The 20,519-nt window shown below is 33.8% G+C and overlaps 1 long non-coding RNA gene across 2 annotated transcripts; it reads right to left on the reverse strand.

The window, feature by feature from the left end:
* Nucleotides 1-4,513: 4,513 nt before the first annotated feature.
* LOC145106430 (uncharacterized) lies at nucleotides 4,514-13,684 on the reverse strand. 2 transcript variants are annotated; one of them, XR_013707556.1, is made up of 3 exons: nucleotides 13,429-13,684; nucleotides 12,863-12,956; nucleotides 4,514-4,755 (listed from the first exon to the last, which is right to left on the reverse strand). It is a non-coding gene; the product is annotated as an uncharacterized LOC145106430 (long non-coding RNA). The 2 variants fall into 2 exon arrangements; XR_013707557.1 differs by lacking the exon at nucleotides 4,514-4,755 and adding an exon at nucleotides 12,037-12,238.
* Between the last annotated feature and the right edge of the window lie 6,835 nt (nucleotides 13,685-20,519).

The following is a 20,519-nucleotide window of genomic DNA, read 5'->3' on the forward strand; positions in this document are numbered from 1 at the left end:
TACCGGTACGTTTCTCCTCAATCACTCTTATGCATGCATACTATTCGATAGTGGAGCGGAGAGGAGTTTTGTTAGCCACCAATTCAAACATGTGCTTAAACAAAATCCACAATCACTAAAAGACAAAATACACCGTAGAAATGGCAAACGGAAAGATAGAAAGCACTAACGATGTATATACGGGTTGTACCCTCACTCTAGATAACCATTCATTCAAAATAGATCTCATGCCAATATCAATAAAAAGCTTCGACATCATTATTGGCATGGATTGGTTGAGTTCTAATCGTGCTGAAATTTTGTGCTACGAAAGGGCTGTTCGCCTTAATCTGCCGAATGGCAAAACTCTCATCGTCTATGGCAATAAACCTAGTGCAAACCTACAAATCATCTCTTGCGTCAAAGCCCAAAAGTACCTCCGCACGGAGTACCACACATTCTTAGCCCATGTTGTGGACAAGAAGCAGGAGGTGAAAGAAATAAAAGATATTCCGGAGGTCTGTAAATTCCCTGACGTATTTCCAGAAGATCTTCCCGGAGTGCCACCTGCGCGAAAAGTCGAATTCCGAATCGATCTAATCCCTGGTGCTACCCCCATAGCCAAAGCACCATACCGTCTCGCACCGACTGAAATGCAAGAACTGTCCAGTCAACTGAACGAGTTGTTGAGCAAGGGATTCATCAGACCGAGCTTCTCACCTTGGGGAGCACCGGTCCTCTTCGTAAAGAAGAAGGATGGATCTTTTCGCATGTGTATCGATTACCGCGAACTGAACAAGCTCACCATCAAGAATCGATATCCTCTACCCCGAATCGACGACCTATTCGACCAACTCCGAGGGGCGAACTACTTTTCAAAGATCGATCTACGATCTGGTTACCACCAGCTTCGAGTCCAAGAGGAAGATGTTCCGAAGACTGCATTCAGGACTCGCTATGGTCACTACGAGTTTGTAGTAATGCCTTTCGGATTGACAAACGCACCCGCGATATTCATGGATCTGATGAACCGGGTGTGCCGACCTTACTTAGACAAGTTCGTGATCGTCTTCATAGATGACATCCTAGTTTACTCGCGAAGCAAGGAAGAGCGCAGTCAGCACCTACGACGAGTATTGGAGACCCTAAGGGCGGAGAAGTTATATGAGAAGTTCTCAAAGTGTGAATTCTGGATCCGAGAAGTGGGTTTCCTTGGCCACGTGGTTATCAAGGAATGGATACATGTCGATCCTTCAAAAATCAAAGCGATTGAGAACTGGTCAGCACCGAGGACGCCTACAGAGATCCGACAATTCTTAGGCCTCGCTGGTTACTACCGGAGATTCATTCAAAACTTCTCCAAGATAGCTAAACCACTCACCTCGCTGACACAGAAAAGCGTGGTGTTTAAGTGGGAGGACAAACAAGAAGCTGCTTTTCAAACGTTAAAACAAGCCCTATGCAGCGCACCGATCTTGTCCCTCCCTGAAGGAACAGAAGACTTCATAGTTTATTGTGATGCTTCAAATCAAGGTCTCGGATGCGTACTCATGCAAAGAGGAAAGGTCATCGCTTATGCTTCGAGACAACTCAAGACGCATGAAGTTAACTACACCACTCACGACCTCGAGTTAGGAGCAGTAGTTTTTTCCCTAAAGATCTGGAGACACTACCTCTACGGCACCAAGTGCACTATTTTTACCGATCACAGGAGCCTTCAACACATCCTCAACCAGAAAGAACTCAACATGAGGCAAAGACGATGGGTAGAACTGCTAAATGACTACGAGTGCGAGATTCGCTATCACCCGCGCAAGGCCAATGTAGTGGCAGATGCCTTAAGCAGGAAAGAATGCTCGGGCCGTCGAGTAAAGTCGTTAACAATAACAATCCATTCACACTTATCCACACAAATCAAAGATGCCCAGCTGGAGGCTTTGAAACCAGAGAATGTGGCAAACGAGGCATTAAGAGGAATGGATAAGAACCTAGAAGCCAAGGACGACGGAGCACGTTATCTCGTGAACCGAATTTGGACACCGAAGTTCGGTGGGTTCAGGGACGTCGTCATGAGGCACACAAAACTCGATACTCCGTACATCCCGGTTCAGACAAGATGTACCTAGATTTGAAGAAACACTACTGGTGGCCGAACATGAAAGCCGAAATCGCTACCTACGTGAGCAAGTGTTTGACTTGCGCCAAAGTAAAGGTAGAGTACCAAAAACCTTCGGGTCTACTTCACCAACCGGTGATACCAGAATGGAATTGGGAGCGAATAACCATGAGCTTCATAACCAAATTACCCAAAACAGCAGGTGGTCTTGACACCATTTGGGTGATCGTTGATAGACTGACCAAGTCCGCGCACTTCTTACCAATGAAAGAGACCGACCAGATGGAAAAACTGACTAGGACGTACATCAAAGAGATTGTGCGACTTCATGGTGTACCGATATCCATTATCTCCGACAGAGATAGTAGATTTACTTCAAGATTCTGGCAATCTTTACAGAAGTCTTTGGGGACCAGGCTAAACATGAGTACGGCCTACCATCCACAAACCGACGGGCAGAGCAAAAGAACCATCCAAACCTTGGAGGACATGCTAAGAGCTTGTGTGATTGACTTCGGTAAATCGTGGGATACCCACATCTTTTCCCCAACTATTGAAGTCCTAGTCGAAACGCTAATTTCGGGACGAAATTCCTTCTAACGGGGGGATGATGTGACAACTGTCAACTTTGGGTCAAACAAAGTCAACCAAGTCAACACGACTAGTATTAAGATTTTAGGATAAGCACTATGTTTTCTTAATGTTCCTAATGTACAACTTGCAATTATAATACAAAGTATCTATCTTTTTACCAATTATCAAGTATAAACCCTAGTTAGGGTTAGTAACGTAAAAACTTGATAATGCAGCTATATACTATTTGGGAATAAATAATACTCGTAACACAATGTAGTAGGGTTCATAAACCTAACACTAGGGGGCAAAAATCATAGCAAAGGCTACAAACACAAACTTTTGGTAAATTCGTCACCAAATACGACAAAGTTTATACCCGGTTAAACACAAACTTTTAACGAACCAAAATTTGGAAATTCAACCTAACTTTCATATAATGTATTATTATTTTGATGATAATGCTTGTTATAATAGTTTGAATATTTATCATTCAAATTAAATATTTTATACGTCCTTTATACCATGTTTATTTTATAAAACACCACTATTTTTATAAAAATATCAAGAAATTATAAAGGGTTGACTTTTTTTTTAGAAAGTCACTAGTTAATACAATGTTCCCCCAACATAAACAAGACACATATATATGCACTTACACAAATCCTAAAAGTAGAACATCTTTAATTAAATCCATGTTCCCCCATTACCACCCCTCATAACTCATTCCACCCACCCCACCCAACCTCTTTCCCCCTTCCTTCTAATTCACGGCCAAAAAGGCCTCTCCTTTATTCATTTTCTTCATTTCAAGCTTCTCCTCCAAGATATTCACTCTTTCACCAAAAGCAAACATATCTCTCTCTCTCATTTCCTCTCTCTCAAAACTCAAGATTTCAAGGCTGATCTTGAGCTTTTCCTCCACATTTGGTAAGTATCTTCCTCCTACACTTGAATATTCTACAATCTTTTACCCAAATCATGGAATTCTTATACCAATATCGTCATATTTGTTCCTAGATCTTCAAATCTTCAAACATCTTCCAAGTGTTCTTGACTTGGAAACTTCTTTTCTTCATCATCCATCCCAAGAAATCAGTCAAGGTGAGTTCATAACCCTACATTTTCATGTTTTCTTCAAGTTTTAGGGGGGGGGGAATACAAGTTAAAACACCTTAATACAACTTAAACTCATGGTTCAGCTCTTCACAGAAGAGTTGGGTCTCATTCACGGACTGTTTTGAACATGTTAAACATTTTGTCTTTCAAAACTGTTTCACATGCAAATAGTTAAAGTTTTTACCTTTAAAATTACTACTTGCATATCTCCATACAATTTTTCTACAATTTGAGGTGATTTTTACGAAACAGACTATCATTTCAAAAACAATTCGGACTAGTCTGTGAATATAGACATTGTCACACAAGTTAGAGGTTACTAAAAATCATAATAAAAATTATGAACAAACTAGACATAATTTCTAAACTCTCAGAGTTTACGGATTTAGTTTTCGAGTCCGTATGATTTTCCTGTGATTTTTCCAAAACAGTGCAGAAAGGTTAAAAGTTTAGTTAACAGTTTACAATTCTATTAACACTTTGTAACATGTTGAGCAAAGTGTAAATCAATAAGTTTCTAAATGTTGATTGTATTTAATGTTAGTTTAACATCCTAAACAGAAGTGGTTATTCATGATAAGTATTGTATACTTTACAAACACATAAAATGAACTATAAGAGGCATAGTTATGGACTTCACATTATAAATACACCCAATGAACTATATTAGGTATAGTTATGGTTTTTCACATTACAAACACAAACATAAATGGGATTAATTTTTCTACTACACATAAAGGGTTTTATATACACACACACGTAAACTCGTTAACGTAAATTGTGAGACATTCTTCATAATACTCCTAGAGTACGGGTTTAATTCCTGATAGTTATAACCAGAGTCTCTTATAGGGAGAACATGATAGTTTGTGTATAGATCTATATTGGGACTGACACCCCACACTCCAGCTGTTCACAACAGTCCGGTCGGCAGGCCAGGAGTGACAAATGTCATATCTTTCCGACGCCTGAAAAACGTCGTAGCAGGTTCAGTTAGTCATAGTATGGTTATAACGACTCACATAGGGAGTTAACGAAACATAAAGTTTACGGGGAAATACTACATTGAAAATGGGTTTTATTTATTTAAAACTACACATATCATTACTAGTACAAAACTTACACTTACATTCGGTCTTGGGATTTAAGACTACGTAACACTTTTTAAGGAAAATATTGGATTTTCTTGGTTATACAATACTATTACAAGCAAAGGCTTTTTAACTCTACTTTCAAAAGCTTATGAACTCACCAACTTAATTGTTGACACTTTTTTTTAAAAAACTACTTGTATTCTCAGGAAATCAGTGAAACAGGTAATCAACAGCTGTTGGGGATGGGACGTTAAGACGTCAAACTTTTCATTTTTGTCATCATAATGTAATTGATTTTGAAACATGTAATCACATACTATGATGTAACTTTTTCAATTATATTTATGATGGTTGTATTTGCTTTGATCACTATTATACTCGTTGTTATGATACTACACATGAAGTCCGCCACCCCCAGACGTTTCCGCCATCCTTGGTTTGGGGGTGTGACAGCACACCTCATGGGCCGCACACCCATGACCGCACACACCTTTAAGGTGGTCGTACACCTCCCTTACTCAACCCTACAAGGTTCTAACACTCAGTGCAAATGGTTCCAAGTCCCTAGAGTGGTTCTCTATCGTATCTAGTAGTGAAATACCTTCATTTGACTCCTATATGTGTCATTACATGTTAATTAGGATCAAATTGTGTTCGAGGCTTCACTTGACACTCGACATCCCATACCGATCTTTCATACAAACCACTCGCTCAAGGTGAGTTCATACCCCTACGCTTTTTCGAGTTTTTCATGTTTTCAGGGGGGAATACAAGCAAAATCACAAGCAATCTTGTGTTCAAAATATAATATTTTGTCTAAGATAAATATATTTTAAATATACTTCGAATATGGAAATCAGTTTTACCAAATGGGTTAAGAAACCAACTTGCAAAAGCTGTTTTCAAAACTAAGGAAATGAACTTATGAATCATAAAATAAAAGATATTATTTTATAAGGGTTCATGTTAATAACACAAAGGGTTTTCCTGTATATACTGCTTATACCAATTCAGATTTCATGCATGAGTGAATATATGTAAACTATGGCAGATTTAGTTTATGGTATATATTTTCTCAGGGGTATAATATATAGTTATTTAAGGATAATTATTGCTTTATACTGTTTTTGACATGTAAACTAGATTATACAGAATTGTGAGGCTCTACTTCGAAACTGTACCCTTAGGTGTACAGGGCTAAATCCTATCTTAGTATAACCAGAGTCTCCTGGAGGGAGAGCGTGAGATTTGTGAATAGATCTATTCGGGACTGACAATCCCACACCTGAACTGCTAGCTACAGTTAGGCAGGCATGCCTGGGGTGACAAATGTCATTATCTAACGCCTGAAGAACGTTGAAAAGGTCTTTAGGTCATATCAAGTATGGTTATACGACTCACCAATAAGTATAAACTAATCTTTCTTTACAGGATCTCATTCTTCATTGGTTTTATTTTAAGTAATAAAACTGCTTTCATATATATACTGATAGTAATCAGGGTTTTCAAAAGAAATTATGCTTTAACGATATATGTACGGTGGATACTCGAACTCTTCAGTTTAGAACGGATAACCAACAACCTACTTTTAGGGAAAATATGAGATTTTCCCAGGATAACACGGTATTTTATAAACTGATGGTTTATTAATCACTAACGGATATTCATGTTCATTCCATGACTCCTAGGATTGTACGTATCTAGTATGAATCGGGAAGTCATGGAAGGAATGGGTCTCAACTATGCTTTTCATAAGAAAATATGGGATTTTCTTGAGGAACACTTTTCAAAAGAATCAAAGAACATTTTTCTCCAAAACTAAATGCTTATGAACTCACCAGCTTTATGCTGATACTCTTTCAAAACTGCTTGTATTCTCAGGGAATCAGTAGATAGGTACCATTCGGGCATTATGAAGAAGTCGGAGCAAATGAGATTATGTCTTTATATTTACTTACACTCTTGATGTATTCAGATCAGATTTAAAACCGATGTAAACTCATTAAATTTTCATGTATTCAATGTTTGGTTGTGTTTACTATGCTTGCTATGATACAATTGTTGTGATACTACGCATGACGTCCTCCACCCTAAAACGTTTCCGCCGTCCGGTTTTGGGGTGTGACAGCTGGGAACGAAACGAGAGATATCAAAGCAAAACAGGGTACATATGAAACTTACAACATTCTACTGGAATGAAATCTTGAATTCCGATTCTTTCAGAATAGAATCTTGAAGATGAACATTGTATGGGATGAAGATGAACAATGATCACCAATCTTCCAAAAAGAATGGATTATTCCAGCAGAATAATATACAATATAATGAAAAAAAATATATGTAATAGTATATTCTGGTAGAATGATTTATATATTGTATTTCTTTGTTATTAATAAGTGTAACATTATCATAGAATAGTATATAAATTTTTTTCTTTTCTAAGAATGTAATGAAATTTTTTTTAACTTGTATCCAAAATTTTGTTATTTTTCAAGAAGTTCATTAAATCAAAAAATATATTATGTCAGAATGTGTATTCTTGTATGGTTCAATCATATTTGTTATTTTTCAATATATTGATAAACATATTCCGTCAGAATGTTACAAATTAGGAGAATTATTATCCATATAATCAGATTTTTAAAATTAATAGAATCTATTTTCCCTTAAAATATGCAAATTTCCTTTATTAAATCTATATTAATTGACTAAAATACCCTTCTAGTTAGAATAGATGGTATTTTTGAATTATATTTAATTCAATAATATGTAATAATCACTTACTTAAAATAAGTAAAATTGATTATTTATGCATACAATAACACAATAATTACTTTGAATAGAATAACCTAAGCATATATATATATATATATATATATATATATATATATATATATATATATATATATATATATACTCTGATTTATTTACAATTTTGGCATTCCGCGGAGTTACAGTGGAATCCGCGGAGCCCTCATAGCTTACGTCATGTAATCCATGTCTATACCCGGGAATCCAATTTTTTGTGTCTATATTTTGGAATTCAACCTCAAAAAATGTCTATAGCCGATATTTTCATTAATAATAATAATAATAATAATAATAATAATAATAATAATAATACAAATATATAACAAAATATGAAAATACTCATCTATCTATAATGTTTGAGCATAATGTCGGAGGAAGTGGCAGTCTTGACAGATTTTCAAATTATTTTTGTCATCTTTCCTTGTTGTCATATGTGATGGAGTGGTCTAGTAACATTAAAAAAAAAGGAGGAGGAAAAGAGATAAGTCGAAAAAAAAGAGAAATCGGCTTTTTAATGTTATTTTAACGTATTGATCTTATCATGAGGTGCCACCTATTACTTGTTATTCTCATGTTACTCATTCCCTCAAACCTAAGATATGCATATTTGACATTACAAATAGAATATAGTAAAAATGTTTTTCTTATAAAAAAGATATAGTTGATATGGTACATAATTTTTTTAGTATAAAATTTATTTGAACACAAGCAAAGACGATATTTAAATACAATATCTACATAATTTAATAGAGAGATAATGAACAAATGAAGTTGCAAAAATCTCACTTGATATGAAATGTAGCAACAATAATAGGTAAATGCATGTGAAATGCAGTGTCTTAAGACATTTTGTGCAAATTCGGCTCATTGTAACAAGGAGTCTCACTAGATGTTATAAATATCTTAGGCTCTCTTTGTCTTGTTAGGCTATCAATAAGTCATCTCAAATGGTTTATCAAAAAACTAACTTATAAGTTATGATAAACTATTTTAATGGTCCCATCAAACCCTAAATGATAATTAGCTCAAAAAAATAAAATAATTTATAAACTAACTTATGTGTGCCAAAGAAAGCATTAATACAGTTATTTATTGGTAGCTTATTAAACCATCAACCTTGATTTATTTGGGGCTAAGTTCGGATCCGATCTACTGGTAAGCTTATATCCATCAATAGGTCCAACACATACGTCCATACCAAGCCCAACGCACTTCACCTAGAATTAAAACAAAATGCTAACCAATAGCCCAAAATATTCTACTAAATGTGGGAGAAGGTTCTAAAGGGAATTTTGTATAAAAGTAAGTAATATCTATGAATTTTCTATAACAGAAGCTTAATATCAATAGTCCAAAGAATAACGATTGACAAATTTACTCGATGAAAACAACAGTTATACAGAAACAAAAAAGTCATGGGTTTAACTTTGGACGTAGATATATCATCATGAGATTCGCATATAGGCATATAGCCATATTGTGATTTTGGATAACAAAGATTAAAATTGTACTTATGGGTGTTCTTATAATATATGCGTCCGGAGAATATAGGAGGTCCATGCACAGTGACGGATCCAGAAAGAAAAATTAGGGGTAGCACAAATTCTTTTGGGGTTGAACTACTAGAAAAAAAAATTGTTTCCAAAGGAAGTTTCCATTACAAAATCGTCGCTAAACCGGTGAATTTACACTAATTTTAAAATTATCAGACTTTGTGATGGATTGCTGACGGATTAGTGACGAATTTGTGACGGATTTCCAACGGATTTGTGACGGATTTTCGAAAAAAAACACGAAATTTACATTTGACGGGAAAATTGGACGGGTAGCCCGGGATACCCCGGGCTACATAGTAGCTCCGCCCCTGTCCATGCAAGATTTGAGGTTCGGGATAAAAAAAAAAGAAAAAGCCCTTTAAGTCACAAAAAATAAGGGAAATATACAAAAAAAATGTCCTTATATATTGGTTTTATGGACAAAAAGTCACCTATGATTTTTATTTATTTATTTATTTTGTAATCTAACCACCAAAACCGACTATTACTTGCAATTTGACTCAATTTATAGGTTACCACAAACAATAGTAAATTTTGATGGTTAAATTATAAACAAAATATTAATTGTGAGTATTTTTTTTGTCAATATGCCAAAATATAGATATATTTTTTTCAATACATAATAGATTTTAACCTCGAGTATTATATATTTTAAGATTAAGAGGGTGTTTGAGATTTTATTTTGAACCTCAAAAGAAAATGATTTTTAGGCAAAATGATTTACTAACTATGGTGGTGAAAAATGAGTTTTTTTTTTTTTTTTTTTTTTTAATGTTTGGATTGGTTTTTATGGTGGAGAAAGTCAATAAATCAATAAGTTGTTTTTTAAAAAAAACATTTGTCTTAACTTATACATGTTTCAAGGGATATTTGACTTTTACAACCCAAAAAGTTATAAGGAGTTTAAAAGTTATAAAGAATTTTGAAAAGTTAGAAATCATAACTTATTGAAATCTCATTTTGTTTTTGTTGAAACGCCTCTAAATTATAATCTATTTTTGTTGAAACAAACATTAAAATTTGTTTTGATTTTTAATATATGATAATAAATAAATTATACTTCTATTTAAAAAAATATAAAAACTGATTAAAATGTAAAAATATATTTTTATGAAATATATCTGTCACATTTTGATGATGAAAATAAATCAAAATTTGATACGAAATATACATCAACATACCAAGTATTTGGTTGAAAACAATGCATTAATTCATCCATAGATCGATAGAGAAGATGTAAAACAATCTAGTCTGCATAACATAGAAGCTCTATTCTTGCGATAACTCAACAATAAGTATTCTTAATTTATATAGAATATATATTACAATATACTACGTTGATATCAATATGCCTACGATTTTAAAAATCCAAACAATAAACGTCATACGTTCTTCTTTTTCTCTTGGATTTTTATAATGGTTATCAATGTCAACAGTAGTTTCATAATTGTCGAAAAGCCTATTTATGCAACTGGCAAAAAAATTCACCGGCAGATCATCTTCATTTTAATCGTGACTTTCATACACAACAACCCACATGAAGATTTTGCAACCAAGTACTTGGTATGTGAATGTATTACGTATCAAATTTTGATTTAGTTTCATCATTAAAAACTGATGATACATTCCATAACAATATATTTTTACATTTTAACCGACTTTTATATTTTATTAAATAGAAGTATAATTAAAAAAATTGCATTTATTTATTATCGTATATTAAAAATCAAACAAATTGTAATGGTTGTTTTTAGCAAAAATAGATTATAATTTAATCTTAAAATAGATAAAACTTGAGTTTAAAAATTATTATGCATTGGAAAAAAATACTTATATTTTTGCCTATTAACAAAAAAACCACCATTGATATTTTGTTTACAACCTAACCATTGAAACCTGCTATTGTTTGCGGTAACTGCAAATTGAGCCAAATTGCAAGTAATAACCGGTTCCAATGGTTAAACTGCATATATATATATATATATATATATATATATATATATAGAGAGAGAGAGAGAGAGAGAGAGGGAGAGAGAGAGAGACAGAGAGAGAGATATATTCAAATGTTTCTAATAATTATTGTGTGCATGTATGCACCAATGAGAATTGAGGAAATAATAAATCATTAAATAAATCATTTAAGGGTATTATAGTAATCTTTGCATATATAATTATGGTAGATAACTAGTATAATTATTATCCCTTTAAATATGGGTTGTCAAAGTCAAAAACTGTAGAAAAAACCCTACAATTGCCGTCGGCCTTCACACAGTACATCATTCCGTCGGCCTCTATGTCGCATCTATCATTGCCGATCAAGTCTGCAACGATTCTTCATTCATTCTGATTTTCCGACGTCCCTTTTAGCTGAAATGGTTTTATGATTTTGCTAGAATCGATTTTTTGATTCTTCAAGTTATCAGGTTTGATTCTTATTTGGTTTGATTTCTATTTTGTGTTTGATTGAACTTATTTGGATTTCAGCTTCGTATGAGTTGTATTTCAGCAAGTTTTATGTTTTATTGGATTGAAAGTATGAAACTTTGAACTGAGTTTGGTCGCGGACATGCTTTCACTGTTTATGTCATCTAATTTGGTGGTAAAATAATCCACTTGTTAATTGTTAGTAAGAATTTCAATTGGAATTCTAATAGTTACGTAAATCTTAAAACGTTATATATAAAGTTCTTTTCTGTGACATCCCCATTTTCACGGCCAGAAAAAAAAACGATTTTGTTTATGCTTGTTTGAAAATCAGAGTAACATTTTAAATAAAAGTGTTGCGGAAATTTGTCCCAAAAATAAAATATGATAAAGATTTATCAAAAGCATTTCCAAAGAAATGTATTTCATTAAAAGACTCGGGATGTCATGTTCGATATAGATCAAAAACATAAACAGTACAACATAAGCGTTACTACATTATTTCGTATTTACGGGCCTATAATCTCTTATCTCTCATCCAAACATCTATGCTCATGCGCCACTACCTATAATACAAGAAACTGAGTGGGTCAGGCTTGGGAGCCTGGTGAGCACATAGGGTTTTCAACCCACAATAAATAAATTTATTATTTTCATCAACCAAACAACCCGATTACCCCTTCCCGTTATCCTCACTTTACGTCCCTAAAACATCTAACACAAGGGATCTAGTCTAAGGACTTTCATCGGGGTGACAACACATGCTTTGGGGGTTCCTCAGCAATTCATGTCAAATAAGGCAACCATGTGGGGGATGGAGTACTGCTGGTAAACACACAGTTCAAATAAACACCTACAGGTTGCGAGTCTGCTAGCGTTCCACTGGACTGTCTAGAATAGTCCGTGGTCGTCATCTATACTCCGCTAGATGACTGGATCATCAATAACATCTATAACGAGGCCTCTCATTATTTTATTTTTTTTCACACAACAACTATTACATCTACCCATGTTTTACCCAACACATTTTGTAGTTATAAAATACATATACAGTTTAAATCATTTCAAACATGTATAAAATCGTTCATCTAGCATAGATAGCAAGTATACAGATAATATGCACACGTAGCACGTAATTTATATAAAATATTTCATATCTATGTGTAAGATGAAAGTAACTATGCACTCACCTTAACGTTCGATAGACGATTAGCGTTCTGGAATGGATGCGAGAAGGTCGAGTAGTATTTCCGTGAATACGAATCTCCGAGAAAATTTAGTTTCCTAAGGAAATATTAATATAATTAATATTTGGAGGGTAGTTTGGTAATTAACCAATGTATAGGGTCCATTATGTAAATTAAATAACTTAGTTGGACTAAATCATAAATATAATTTCCAAATGAGGGACCAATATGGAACATAAATATAATTTCCAAATTAGGTGTTTAGGACTAAATTTGTAAATAATTTCCATGGCAGGGGGTTTAAAATTAATTTCGTAATGAAGTTTGAATAGTGGAGGCATGATTTGTAATCCATTTTAAAAAGGAGGGGTCAATCTCGTAAATTCAAAAAAAATCATGGGTTTTATTTAAATAAAACAAATCAAAGTTTGCACAGTGCATCTCTTTCATTCATACATCGTGAGTTACAAATATTTGAATGGAAGGAGACCCGTTTGTACCTCTCATGATTGCGATCGAAGGTGACCTCGTCACCGAAATTTAAAATGACAAGGGTGGAAATGGCTTACCCACAGCAGCAATAGGTGGTGGCCGGTGGGGATATCTTGCAGCAACAATGGTATACCGAGAGAGAGATAGAGAGTGTTTTAGAGAGAGAGAGATATGGAGATCTTAGAGATGGAGAAAAAAGCTGGAGGTTGTGGTGTGATTTTTTTTTGGAGGTGATATAGGCTCTATTTATAGTGTAAGGGTATACACTAATGGAAGAGAAGCCCATGCTTCAATCACCATGCTTGTACTTGATTGGGGAAGCTTGCACTCAAGATGAAGAAGAAAGGAATGGAGAGGGTTGCTGTCACGTGGGCAAAGGTGATGGGCAAAGAATGAGCTGGAAATTGGTGCTCATAATTAGTGGGTCCCACAAGGTAGTTTAATCCTTTAACTTGTCTAAAACACTTATAAATTGATGAATCGAGATCCCGACATTGGATTTCATTTTCAAAAATTTCTTATGAAAGAGGGTAATTCAAGGATTCCAGAAACCCGAACGGATTAATTTTTGGAGTTACGGAACTCCGGGAAATCGCACTTAAAGTTTTGCGTCTAAACGGCTCGCGGTGTCCGTTTTCGTGACTTTTGTAAATAGTTTCGTTAAAAATATTTCGAGTATGATATCAAATACTAGACTATATCCTGAGTCCAAAAAATACTCTTGTAAATCCCGTCGGCAAAGCATAAGTACCTCAAAGGATCGGTTCGGTTTTACGCGATTAAAGAAAAGCAGTTTTTTACTGTCTGATTTTCTTAAAACTGTCGTATCTTTTGCATACGAACTCCGTTTTCGACGTTATTTATATCCACGCGTAGGCGGGAATGTACTCTACAACTTTATGTAAATATATCGGAATTATCTCACACTTTAATTTTGACGCTTATTTTTATTCTTTATTAATTATATCTTTATAATTAAATAATAAGCATATAAATTCACATAATTCACAAAATACTCAAATATTTCATCTTTATTACATCAAAAGAGTTACAATAGTTGACCTAGACTATTACATCGTCTAAAAATGCTTAGCCCCGAAACCTAGGCATTACATTTTCTACTTTTGTGCCTTTTTAAGATACTAATATTAACATAACACTTATTCTCCATTAATCATGACATGACCTATTATATAAAAATACTAGTTTGTTTTCTGTGAGAATCTGATGTTATTCTTATATAGTTGGGAAAATTAGAAGAAAATATTATGACTTAAGTACATTCTCTAGTGTATTCTGTAAGAATTTATTTGTATAAACGCATTCTGTCAGAATGTCTTTAAGAATGTTTGTTAAAATTTATAAAATATGTATTTTGGTTACAAATATAGTAATGAGTAATTGTATGATGTTATTTTGGTTTAGTCAAATCATTTTGATCATGTTTTCTTTGTGGATTTAAGTTTTGAAGAATATGTCATTGATATGAAAAAGGAAGAAAACACGGAGAACGATAGTATTCTACCAGAATGTATTCTGCTATTGATGTGGAAAAGGAAGAAAACATAGAGAACCAACGTGTATTCTAGCAGAATGTATTCTGTTATAACGTATAAAACGTTTCTTAAGAATAATATTCTTTCAGACATGATTAGTGTTTTTGTTATACTTTAATGTTTTTTTTTTCCTTTTTAACCATTCTTAGTTTTAATCTTTAACAATAATGTAATTCTTAAACGTTATTAGTCATTTTTTTAGAATAAATGTAATAATTGTTTACAAACTTATTCTTTTACAAATTAATGTTATTTATGATAATATGTTGTATAATTCTTTAAGCATATTAAATATAAAAAAATATCTTGAATGAAACCATATTACGCAAGAATAAAATCGAAAATATATTTCCTAGTTTATGGTTGACTTTGTCATTCTGACGGAATGAAATCGGTTATTATTAAAAATTATATAAGAATTAAATTTGAATAAATTTAAAAAATTCAGATTGTTAAAAATAAGTGAATTATTTAGCCCTTAAAATCCGAAAATTTCCTTTTTTAATATAGGTTAATTGACCAAAATACGCTTATGCTGAAATTTGTGTGATTATATGGTGCATATTATCCTATTGTAATATCATAGACTCTCAGATCATGACATTTGATTCTATTCCACCCGGTGGTCCAAATTTGTGTTTACGGGCACACAATAGTTTGTAAAAACACAATAACCTAAGCCTATATATATTTGGTCCAAACCCCGACTTTTTTTTGGCTCCGTGGTCCTTTTGGCCATGTTTGTACGTAAATTTGTTCCCTTGTAAAATTGAAATGACTGTAATGCCCTTATGACATATTTTTTTTTATGTTTTTTCTATTTAATTTAAATGAAAAGAAAATAAATAATTAATTTGGACCTCTCTCTCTCTCTCATGGGAATCCGTTGCTTTTGGTGTTGAATTATCATCTCCTGGACTTTCTTCATGAAATCTTCTTGTTTTGTTCTTCCTCTTTGCTGCAGATTCATGAGTTAATGTGCTCAATTCAAGAGATTTATAAAAGGTACTAGTGTTGTAACTTATATGTGAACTGTAAAATGTAAATGCCAACATATGTTCTAAGCTTGTAAAGTCGCTGGCAAGTAGCCTTAAGTGTTCGTCTTTTCCATTTGCTGCCTCCAAAACTTGAAGATGATGAATCAGAACTCTGCATAGTAGAATAAAAGTTAATAAATCAACATAAAGAAGAAGCAACGATCTCGATTTTAGAAAAACAATGATGAATGATGAATTACGTTTCTTCTGCTTTGACGACCACCTCCTGAAATCATGTTTGAAGTTCTAAAACGTAGAAATAAACACATTTAGAATCGAAATGAAGCATGTTTAACAAAAATTTCATGGAAGAGTTTTTAGATGATGATCAACCAACCTCCCATGGCTTCCATCAAGTGAAGAACACAACCCTAGATTTTCTGCAGTGAGTAAGAGATCAGGGTTGAATGAAGTAGAAGAGAATCGTCTCTCAGGATTGTTGTTTGTCTGAACATCAACTTCACTCCGATTGAAAAACCCTTCCTGAGAAGCCCTAAGATTCTCATAAGCAACACACAAACATTTGTATGAATCACCACTAGCCTTACACTTACAATCGACTGAAATCGGGGTTTTGTCCTTGTCTCTCTTCGAATTCTTCTTCACCACCACAAACTTCCTCTCCCGAATCTTGTTCTTGGGAGAAGGCGAAGAGATCTGATTAGGTTTCTTCATCGCCGATTTCTGGACTTTAGTCGCTGATTTGACTGATGGGGAATTCAAGGCTTTCAGATTAAAGTTAGGGTTTACATTCTCTGGTAGCTTTGACTTGCTGGAATGCTTCGACTTCGACGGTGTCAGTGGCACTGCTCCGGCGTTCTTGCGATTCGGTTCCATCGGAAAATCGCCGGAATAAGGAGGAGATTAGTTGTAGAGAGAGATGACGGAGCTTGTGGGGTTCAGTTTATCAGAGAGAGAGAGAGAGAGAGAGAGAGAGAGAGAGAGAGAGAATATGGGCCCCTATTTTTATTTTTTATATATAAATACTTATAGGAAAAAAAGAAAAATGGAAAATAAATATAATAAGGACAATTTAGTCTTTTCTGTTTACTGAATGACTAAAATCACAAGTAAACTACCTCAAAAGGACCACCAATCCAAAAAAGTCGTAGTTTGGACTAAAACCCCAAAAAAATTGCATACCAGAGGAACCGTTTTTTCAATTTTGTTATATATATATATATATATATATATATATATATATATATATATATATGATGACATCAATAATAAGGAAAAAAAACACGAAATTTCCGTGTATACTCATTGTTTTTACAGTAGATTGTCACCGGTTCATGTCTAATTAAAATCTCTTTATATCAAAACTTGTTTTGATGAGTTGATGTAACTCTTGACAACACTTTATTTGCTATTTGATTGTAAGTATCACTCATGCCCATGGATAATAACTTAGGTGCTGTTTGTTTTTTCGAAGCGAAAATTTATTAAGTCTGCAGACCACCTCTGCAATCCTCTGTAGAAGAGGTGGAACAAACGGCTGCAGCCCATAATAAGAAGCATGTTTGTTTTTTAACATCTGCAGACTGCTGCAGTAAACTGAAATTTAAATACACTAATTTTATAAACTTAAAATAGTTCTCAACACCAAAATTTTAATAATTCTAGTATTAAAACATTGAAAGATTACTAAAAAGAACATGTAAAAAAACAAAAATATAAAACTTAAAAAAAAACTTACAAAAATATAAAAGAAGCTAACAGCTTTATTCTAGAAAAAAACTAATTTTAAAAAACATAAAAAAGAAAATAATAAAAAAAATTAAGAAAGTATTGCAAACGATGTCTACAAAGTTCGTAAAAAATTACACACGTTAAAAAAGATGAAACTGAAACTGAAAATACTATTAACAGAAACGGTAAAAAAACTAAAAAAATCAAAGCTTTTTTTTTTAAAAAAAAAATCAAGTTAAAAAATTTTGTGGAAACTATAATAAAAAATTGTATCAAATCCGTAAATAAAAGTTTAAAAAAAAAGTTAAAAAAAATAAGTTATACCAAAATTCTAAAAAAACACTTCAAAAAATTGAAAGCTGAAGAGGTTTGAAGAGGCAAGTCAAGTGTTGCGCCACGCAGCACACGCGCAGAGGTTTTGCAGTCTGAAGTCTTCCAAAAAACAAACTGTTGCGAGAGGGAAAGTGTTGCGCGTGTGCTGCGCCACGCAGCAGAAAGTGGTTTGAAGAAGTTTTTCTAAAAAAAAAAACACCTTACTCACGTATGGGTTTTACGCGTTCGACTCAAAACTACTTTTATTTAAAAAATAAGAATTCAAAATTTCATTAATATTTACAAAACCATAAAAATGGGCAAATTTTTCATCGTAATGATTTAATCACAGTATTTCAGTTTTCGTTAACTCAATATTTAAACAAGAAAACTATCAGCTAGATTGGAATTTGCCACTAAAGTAGAGCTAAAAGCTTGGAGGAAGACTTGAAAGGCATAGCTTTAAAGGCATGTGTTGTGGGGTTTCTGTTTATGGTCAAAAAGCAATGGATCCTTTAATTGTGATGTATTCAATCGAGTGGATATAAATGAAGCCTCTTTATATGATGGTTATGTGTATGCACATTCTGATAGTAAAAAGATTGACAACGTTTAAAGGGATTATAATGTGTGATGCATAAAAAATAATATCCCGGTGATGGTTTCTTGCATACACATTATGAGAGTGTCACACCCCAAAATCAGAATGGCGGAAACGTTCTGGGGTGGAGGACGTCATGCGTAGCATCACAACCAATGAATAATAGCAATCATAGCAACACAACCATTACAGTAAATACTTAAATGAAAATGATTACACCAGTTTGGAACTTTGTCTGAAACTTGTTTGAATTACATCAAGTAGTTTGTATAATATAAACATAAAACTCTTATTGCTCCAGCTCCTCAAAAATCCAGCAGGTACCTGTCTACTGATTTCCTGAGAATACAAGCAGTTTGAAAAATATCAGCATAAAGCTGGTGAGTTCATAAGTGGTATTTTGTAATGAAAACTTGTTGATGAGCTTGTAAAGGTGTTCGTATAGTTCCAAGAAAATCCGATATTTTCTTTAGTGAAAATGTAGTGTTTTCAATTCTTGTATAAATCCATGAATGTTCGTTACTGAAAACTGTAGTGATATGCGAAAATAATACTTCATGTGACTAGCTAATGCTAATCATGATGTATAGGTATTTCGTACGTGAAACCATTGTATGATCGGTTCTGTTTGAAAACCCTGAAAATTCTCCAGTTGTAGTGTGTATTAGTTCTATTTAGTATAAATAAAATTGTTGAAGAGTGCCAACTTGTAAACTAAAGGTGATTTATACATATGGTGAGTCGTATAACCATACTTGATATGACTAGAGACCTTTCCAACGTTCTTCAGGCATTGAGTTAAATGACATTTGTCACCCCAGGCACGCCTGCCTGACTGTAGCTAGCAGTTCGGGTGTGGGATTGTCAGTACCGAATAGATCTATTCACAAATCTCACGCTCTCCCTCCATGAGACTCTGGTTATACTATGATAGGATTTATCCCTGTACACCTAAGGATACAGTGTTGAAGTAGAGCCTCACGGTATCGTACAATCTAGTTTACATGTAGTGTTGTAGCGTTATACCATAGTGAAATCCGTATGTGTACCGTATGTAGTGACAATTACAGTTATGAATGTCATGTTCATGTTGTGATGTTGTTGGGTCTAATTGTGTTGCGTCCTTGGAAGTTCTTTATTGATGGGGCTTTAATTATTTTTCTGATAATTGTATTGCAAACCCTAGCTCGCCTCTACAGTGGAAGTTCTTAATCGAGCTCTGTTGAGGCGTGACTACATTTGAATCATTAAGCATTACTTGTTTCTATATCGTGTTAATTGTGTTTGTTTGCTTTTATTGTTTAACCTGTTGAAGATCTAATCGATCTAAGAGTTTTTCAACTCAACAATTGGTATCAGAGCAGGAGACTGTGTAATTCATACACATCTCTTCTGTTGAAGAAGATCTTAGGGTTTTCCGCTTTGATTGATATTGTTAGAGCCGTCATTTACTATTGACGTAGTTCTTTAAATATTCGATCTTACCCTAACGTCATTTACAAGTCTGATCTTAAGTGGGTTTTTGAACAAACATCGTCATGTCTATGGATGATTCTCAGTCTAACCCAATCAATATCTCCAACAGCATAGGATCGACGACAAGGATTCCTATATTGTACACTCAGGATTATGAGGTCTGGACTCATCACTTTGAAGATTACGTGATTGGCTCAGAAGACAATGGATACTTGATCTGGGAGGCGATTACTGTAGGTCCATTCGCTCACTCAAAATCTTCAAGAGTTGTTAAAACTCAAAAGGAGTACAATCAACTCATCAGTGATGTGAAAGATATTCCCCAAGATGAGAAGGAAAAGTTTCAGTGCAACATCAAAGCTTTTAAGAATGATCAGGTTTGCTTTACAATCAGACACGTTTCGGTTAGTGAGCTCATGCACAACGGCAAAAGAAATATGGAACAGATTGAAGGAATTGTATTCTACGGATGAAGATCTTGAGCATTCAATCCA

Source organism: Lactuca virosa, chromosome 1 (genome assembly GCF_052849685.1).
Source record: "Lactuca virosa cultivar CGN04683 chromosome 1, Lactuca_virosa_CGN04683_v6, whole genome shotgun sequence".
Classification (NCBI taxonomy): Eukaryota; Viridiplantae; Streptophyta; class Magnoliopsida; order Asterales; family Asteraceae; genus Lactuca; species Lactuca virosa.